At 36.9% G+C, this 6868-nt stretch overlaps 1 pseudogene; it reads left to right on the forward strand.

Annotated features, from left to right (window-relative positions):
- The first annotated feature begins 5612 nt into the window (after positions 1-5612).
- LOC119524797 lies at positions 5613-6620 on the forward strand (annotated as a pseudogene).
- The last annotated feature ends 248 nt before the right edge of the window (positions 6621-6868 follow it).

Raw genomic sequence — 6868 nt, forward strand, 5'->3', positions numbered from 1 at the left:
TTGTTATGATTTTTGTATGGAAACTATTATTTTTAATATTCATTCCAAAATTATCATAATAAAAACACTGGCAGATATTCATAAGATTAGAGCAATAAGACTAAATTGAGAAGGGCAAGGGGAAAGGACATCTTATTGCATGCCCTGGGACAAATTTTATGATTTCCAATCATTCCATGCTCCAATTTCTGGGGATAAGATTAGCTTCAACCTCTCTGATATACAGTTGGTAAAAAGTAATTAAATATATCTTGTTAATAAATCTGCTTTCAAATAGTCATAAATTCTAACATTAAAAACACTGTTTGATATTTATAATGTGGCAAATTTCCAGAGGATGTTAGGTATGGAACTCATATATGGTTTTCTGACTCCTGTACTTGAGATATGTCCCCTCCACCAGAGAGGACTTAGTGAATATTTTCCTTCAAATCTTCTTTGGTCCCAATGAACAAGCACAAGCAAAACCATAAATTTCTCCTCTTGACAGTGATTGAGTTCACCTATGAATTAGTCAAATGAGCTTTTAAAACAATAAATGCATTGCACGATTGGGTTTTCCCGGATTTATACTTAATTTTTCAGCACAGTTTGGAGTCTGATAATATAAATATTTCCTACGCAAGATGAAAATTTTATGGGGAGGGATCACAAAGTGTCTATTACAAGAATGATACCAAGAGCATTTCTGATTCTAGAACTTAACAATAAAAGCATGTAGTTAATAATGTTTGATTTTTCATTATGAATAAATGGCAATTAATAGTATAATTGAACATGTATAGATTATTACAACTCATGCAGGTATCCTTCACATTTTTATGCTATGGAAATTCTCAGTTGTGTGAATGAGAGTGGAAGAAGAATTTTGAGAGGATTGTTGAAATAAGAAATTGACAAATAAAATGGTGTTCCTTCCTTAGGCAATATCATGCATCAGTTAAACTTGATTTTAACTAGGGGTATGTACTACACAGAGAGACATAAAAAACACTGTTGTAGTAAACAAAAATGCTATGGTTGTTGTGTGTATACTAAAGGATTACTTAGGAAAATTTACAAGAAAAGTTCTTTATGAATACTTAAATCAATAATAAAATTATAGAAGCATTATCAGGTAAATGTATCAGGCACCTTCATGACTGTAGTCATTGTAGAGGGATTAGGTGGAATATCCATTGTTATTGGCAACATTTCAAGTCTCCAGAACATTTGGAGCAAATATTTTTAAAAATTTCTATTTTTATTATGGTATTTGAGTAGTAATGATAATTTGTAAAATTAATGGAGTGTTTACTAAGTTCTGGATAGGCTTTTAGGGAAGTGGTTCTTAACTCTAGGGGAATTTACAATCACCAATATCTTCAAATGTAAAGCTTCTGATTTTATTGGTCCCTGACTGTAGCCTGGGCTTCTGCATATTTGGAAGGAATCATGAAAATTTATAAAGATCAACCAGGATACAGAACCACTGGATAGAGTACTCTAGATACATTATTTTACTTAATTTCTTTTAGTAATCCTCTAACATAGGTTAAATTATTATATACATAACTGATTAAAGACTCTTGCCTTAAGTATAGAATCATGTTTTGCGGTTGTAGATGTTTCTGAAGATATTGAAGCCTCATGATGGTCTGTAACAAAATATTTGGTTCAGATGTCAAGACTGATGATGTGTGCACACCAAGCACAAACTCACACACATCTTGAGAGTGTATCAAATTTTTTTATCTGAAATGATTCTAGGAATCAAATAACTCTTTGACTCTTATTGAAAACCTCATATGAGGTAATCATACATTGTCAAAAATTAGGAGGATTTATTTCAATGCATTTCAATAAATTAAATAGATTTGAGTGTGTTATGTCCCTTAATTATACATTCCTGTTCTTAAAAGCAAAAGAATACATTTCCCTTGTATTTCTTCAATGGAGGAAACAAATACTTGACTGTGTCCATGAATATTTTCCAACTCTATCATCTCACTTCTTCTATATAGTGGTGTATAGAAAAATAGGTGGAGTATAAATAAACAAATGAATAAGGATTTTAAGAATGTGTTTGTAACAACTGAGAAGTATTGCTGAAGTTACCAAGCTGTGTGTTCTTCAATTGTAAATATTTTATATATAATTGAATCTGAAATAAAGACACAGTAATGGGTGTTTGCTTACTATTTCCTTATAACAAAATCCTCATCTCTTTTCCAAATTTGTCCCTGCTTCACAGAATCATAGAATCTAACTGGTGTTTCAGAATTCCTCATCTTATGGATCTCTGCTGACCCAGAATTACAATCCCTCATTTAGGGGCTATTTTTTTCTATGTACCTGGTCACCATTCTGGGGAACCTACTCATCATGCCATCAGCTTTGATTTCCACATCCACACACCCATGTACTTCTTCCTCTTCAACCTGTCTTAAGCTGACACTGTTTTCACCTCTTCCACAGTCCCAAAGCTGCTTATGGATATCCATAAGGAGCCATCTCCTATAGAGACAGCCTGACACAGTTGTCCTTTCATAGTCCTTTTGCATGTTTGGAAGTCTGATTCTGACTTGGATGGCCTTTGACAAGTGTGTGACAATTTGTCATCCCCTCCACTACCTGGTTTTAATGAAGCCCCAGCTCTGAGGCCTGGGGTTTCACTGTCTTTTATGATCAGCCTTTTGGACTCCCAGCTGCACTACTTTATGGTGTCACAGGTAATATTCTCTTCAGACATGGAGATTCCTCATTTATTCTGTGACCCTCCTCAACTCCTCAAACTTGCCTGTTGAGACATCTCATCCATTAACATATTAATATAAATTATTGTTGCCATCTTTGGTGTAATTCCAGTCTCACTGGTCATTTCCTTTTACACTTGAATTGTTTCTTCCATTCTGAGAGTCCCATCTTCAGATGGGAAGAAAAAGCCTTTATTACCTGTGGCTCTCAGCTCTCCATTGTTTGATTATTTTATGGATAGGCTTGGGAGTGTACTTTAGCTCAGCTTCCTCACATTCACTGAGGAAGAATGAAGTTGCCTCAGGGATGTACACCCTTGCCATCCCCATGCTGAATCCCTACATCTATAGCCTGAGGAACAAGGACATCAAAGGCACCTGTGGGGGATCCTCAGGGGACCAAACCTACCTCAATAACTATGCCTTCCTTGTATGTTTGTGGATAAGAAAGCATAGAAAACCAAATATCTGGAATCTAAAATATGGCTCTTTCACTAAGGAATTTTTCATGGCTAAGTGTGGGTATGCCATGAGATCCTGCAACTTCATAATGGGGTATATGTTTGGAAGATCTGAGAGCAGGGACACAAGTGGACACTTGCACACTGGTGTTTATGGTGACTGTATTCACAATTTGAAATGGATGAAGGTGGCATAGGGTTACACTGACTGATGAATGGAATGATGAACTCTGGTGTGCACATACAATAGAATATTGAACAGCTGCAAGAAAGAAAGAAGTGAGACACACAGCTAGTTGAATGGATCATGAGGATACCCTAACTATAATAGGTAAGCACTGAGATTGACTCTTAGGGCACAGTTTATCACAGGAATGCTTGTTGTAAGGTACCTAGATTGAAAGTTCTTACAGCAGTCTCATCTATTCCTGAGTTGTAATGGTTATTCCTAAATTCTGAGATGATGAGCTCTTGTGTAATCCTGGATTGTCTCCAGAACATTGGGTACCTGTGTGACACCTGAAACTCAGAGCTACAGCTTGTCATTATGAATGTCAATATTACCTCACACAGCACCTGTTTAAAAAGGTAAAAAAAGAATTCAGCTCTCAATTAGAGATATGAATGAAGTGGATTTTGTGAGGAATAAGGCAAATCAGAACAAGGGTTAAAGGGTGATATTGACTCTGTTTTAAACTTCAACTTTTGTCTGCAACCAAGGGAAGAGATGATTATTTTGTGAAGGATCTATATTTTCTGTAGCACACTAAATAATTTAACTTGTATGGTCAGTTTATTCAAGCACCATAATTACATGGAACTTTGAATATGAAGTGAGATCCTTTAGGTTTGTACGGTTTTGTGTGAAATTCAGATACATGCCAAAGTAATTTGGGTGGAGAATGAGGATATATTTGCAAGGACCCCTGGGGAAATGGAAAAGAATGCAGAAATTTTGGACTTCCCTACCTGGCTTCTTACTGGTGTTCTCACAAACATTGAGGACTGACAGTTCCATAGAATGGGCCCTAGATCTTGGGGTGTGCATTTGTGAACCTTCTTGCCACAGAGGAGAGACTGAGGCTACTTAAAATTGTGCCTAAGGATCTCCGCCAGAGTACCTCTTTGCTCAGTTTTGTCCCTCTTTTTCTCTGTAACCCACATGTCAGGTGAACTCACTGCACTTCCCACTAAGTGGGACATGACTCTCAGTGGTGTAAATCTTCCTGCCAACATGGGACATGACTCCTGGGTATGAGCCTGGACCTGGCATCATGGGACTGAGAAAATCTTCTTGACCAAAATGGGGAAATGAAATGAAACAGGAAAGTTTCAGTGACTGAAAGATTTCAAATGGGGTCAAGAGGTCACCGTGGAGGACATTCTTATGCACTATGTAAATATCCCTATTTAGTATTTAGTGTATTGGAATAGGTAGAAAGAAATACCTGAAACTGTCAAATTCCAATCCAGTAGACTTGACTCTTGAATATGATTGCATAACTATGTAGCTTACATGGTGTGACTGAATGATTATGAAAACCTCATGGTTCCCACTCCCTTTTCCAGTGTATAGACAGATGAATAGAAAAATGGGAACAAAAACTAAATGAAAAATAAGATGGGATGGGTGATGGAATGTTTGGGGAGTTCCTTTTTTTACTTTTACTTTGGTTTTTATTTTTATTTTTAAAAATTTTTAGGGTAAGAAAAATATTTAAAATTTGATTCTGTTGAATGCACAACTATAGGATGGCACTGTGAATGGTTGATTGTACACTTTGGCTGATTGTATGGTATGTGAATTTATCTCAGTAAAACTGTGTTCAAAAAAGAAAGCACCGAAACCAAATATCTGGAATCCAAAATATGGCTCTTTGTTCAATGAATTTTTCATAGCTCTCATGTTTAGTTTTCTCTTCATGCCTCACATCTCATCATGGCTCCTTTCACACATGTTTTGGAGTTGTGGTAGCATACCTGTGGCTAGGACACTTTATTTAACTTTCAAGTCCCTTATTTCTTCATTTGTCATCATATTTAGATTAGCTGACATCACTTTAGGATTTTCAATAATTTACAAACATAGTTAATACAAATCAAATATAGATATATTCATTGGGCTCACATACTCTAAGGATCATTCCAAACAATTAAATTGTTTGAGGTTAGAGTATGCATTAAACTGCACACATTGTAATATAATATTTATACAATTAGAGCAAGAAATCATACAAAGCAGGGGCTGAAAACCATTTTTTTCTCTAGCCAAAATCTTGAACTCTGAGAGTAGAAATACATCCCATATCTACTCTCAAAATGAATAAGTTTGTGTCCCAGAGCTGCCGCTGGCAAGTCTGAATGTAACCATCATGGACTGAAGATGCCCCCTTGACATGTAGTCCCAGTTCCTTTCCAATCCAAATATAAAATGGCAGCTCTCAAGGAACAGCTGATTCAGAATCTTATTAAGGAAGAACAGACCCCTCAGAATAAGATTAAAGTTGTTGGGGCTGGTGCTGTTGGCATGACCTGTGCCATCAGTATCTTAATGAAGGAATTGACAGATGAACTTCCACTTGTCATAGAAGAAAAATTGAAGGGAGAAATGATGGATCTCCAACATTGCAGCCTTTTCCTTAGAACACCAAAAATTGTCCCTGGCAAAGACTATAGTGTGACTGCAAACTCCAAGCTGGTGGTTATCACAGCTGGGGCATGTCAGCAAGAGGGAGAGAGCCATCTTAATTTGGTACAGTGTAACATGAATATCTTTAAATTCATCATCCCTAATGTTGCAAAATGCAGCCTGCACTGAAAGTTGCTTGTTGTTTCCAATCCAGTGGATATCTTGACCTATATGCCTTGGAAAATAAGTGGCTTTCCCAAAAACCATGTTATTGGAAGTGATTGCAATCTGTGTTCAGCCTGGTTCCCTTATCTAATTGGGGAGAGGCCACAAATTCACCCATTAAGCTGTCATGACAGTTTCCTTGGGGAGCTTGGAGACTCTAGTGTGCCTGTCTGGAGTGGAGTGAATGCTTCTGGGGTCTCCATGAAAAATCTGCACCCTGAATTAGGCATTGATACCAATAAGGAACAGTGGACAGAGGCTTACAAGCAGATGGTGGTTGACAGTGCTTATGAGGTGATCAAACTGAAAGATTACCTCTCCTGTGCCATTGGGCTGTCTGTGGCATATTTAGCAGAAAGTATGATGAATCTTAGATGGGTCCATCCAGTTTCCTCCATGATTAACGGTCTCTATGGAACAAAAGATGAGGTCTTTCTTAGTGTTCCTTGCATCTTGGGACAGAATGGAATTTCAGATATTGCCAAGGTGTCTTTGACTCCTGAAGAAGAGGACCATTTGAAGAAGTGTGCAGATACACTTTGGGAGGTCCAAAAAGAGCTGCAACTTTAAAGTCTTCTAATATACCACTTAATGTGTAGGTTACAAGAGGAGTTTTGTTGGGAATTGTTCATATCATACTTTTTATCCGGTCTGTGATTAAAGCAGTGATATTAAAATGATCTAGGGAAAATATCAATTTCTTCAACTTTGAAGTAGGAATGCTTCAAATCCTGATACTGGATATGATATTTATCTTGGATAGTCTGTAACTAGTTTGTATAAAATAGTTCACCGCTTAGGGAGAAGTGCCAATGTTG

This window comes from Choloepus didactylus (genome assembly GCF_015220235.1).
Source record: "Choloepus didactylus isolate mChoDid1 chromosome 13 unlocalized genomic scaffold, mChoDid1.pri SUPER_13_unloc1, whole genome shotgun sequence".
Taxonomy (NCBI): Eukaryota; Metazoa; Chordata; class Mammalia; order Pilosa; family Megalonychidae; genus Choloepus; species Choloepus didactylus.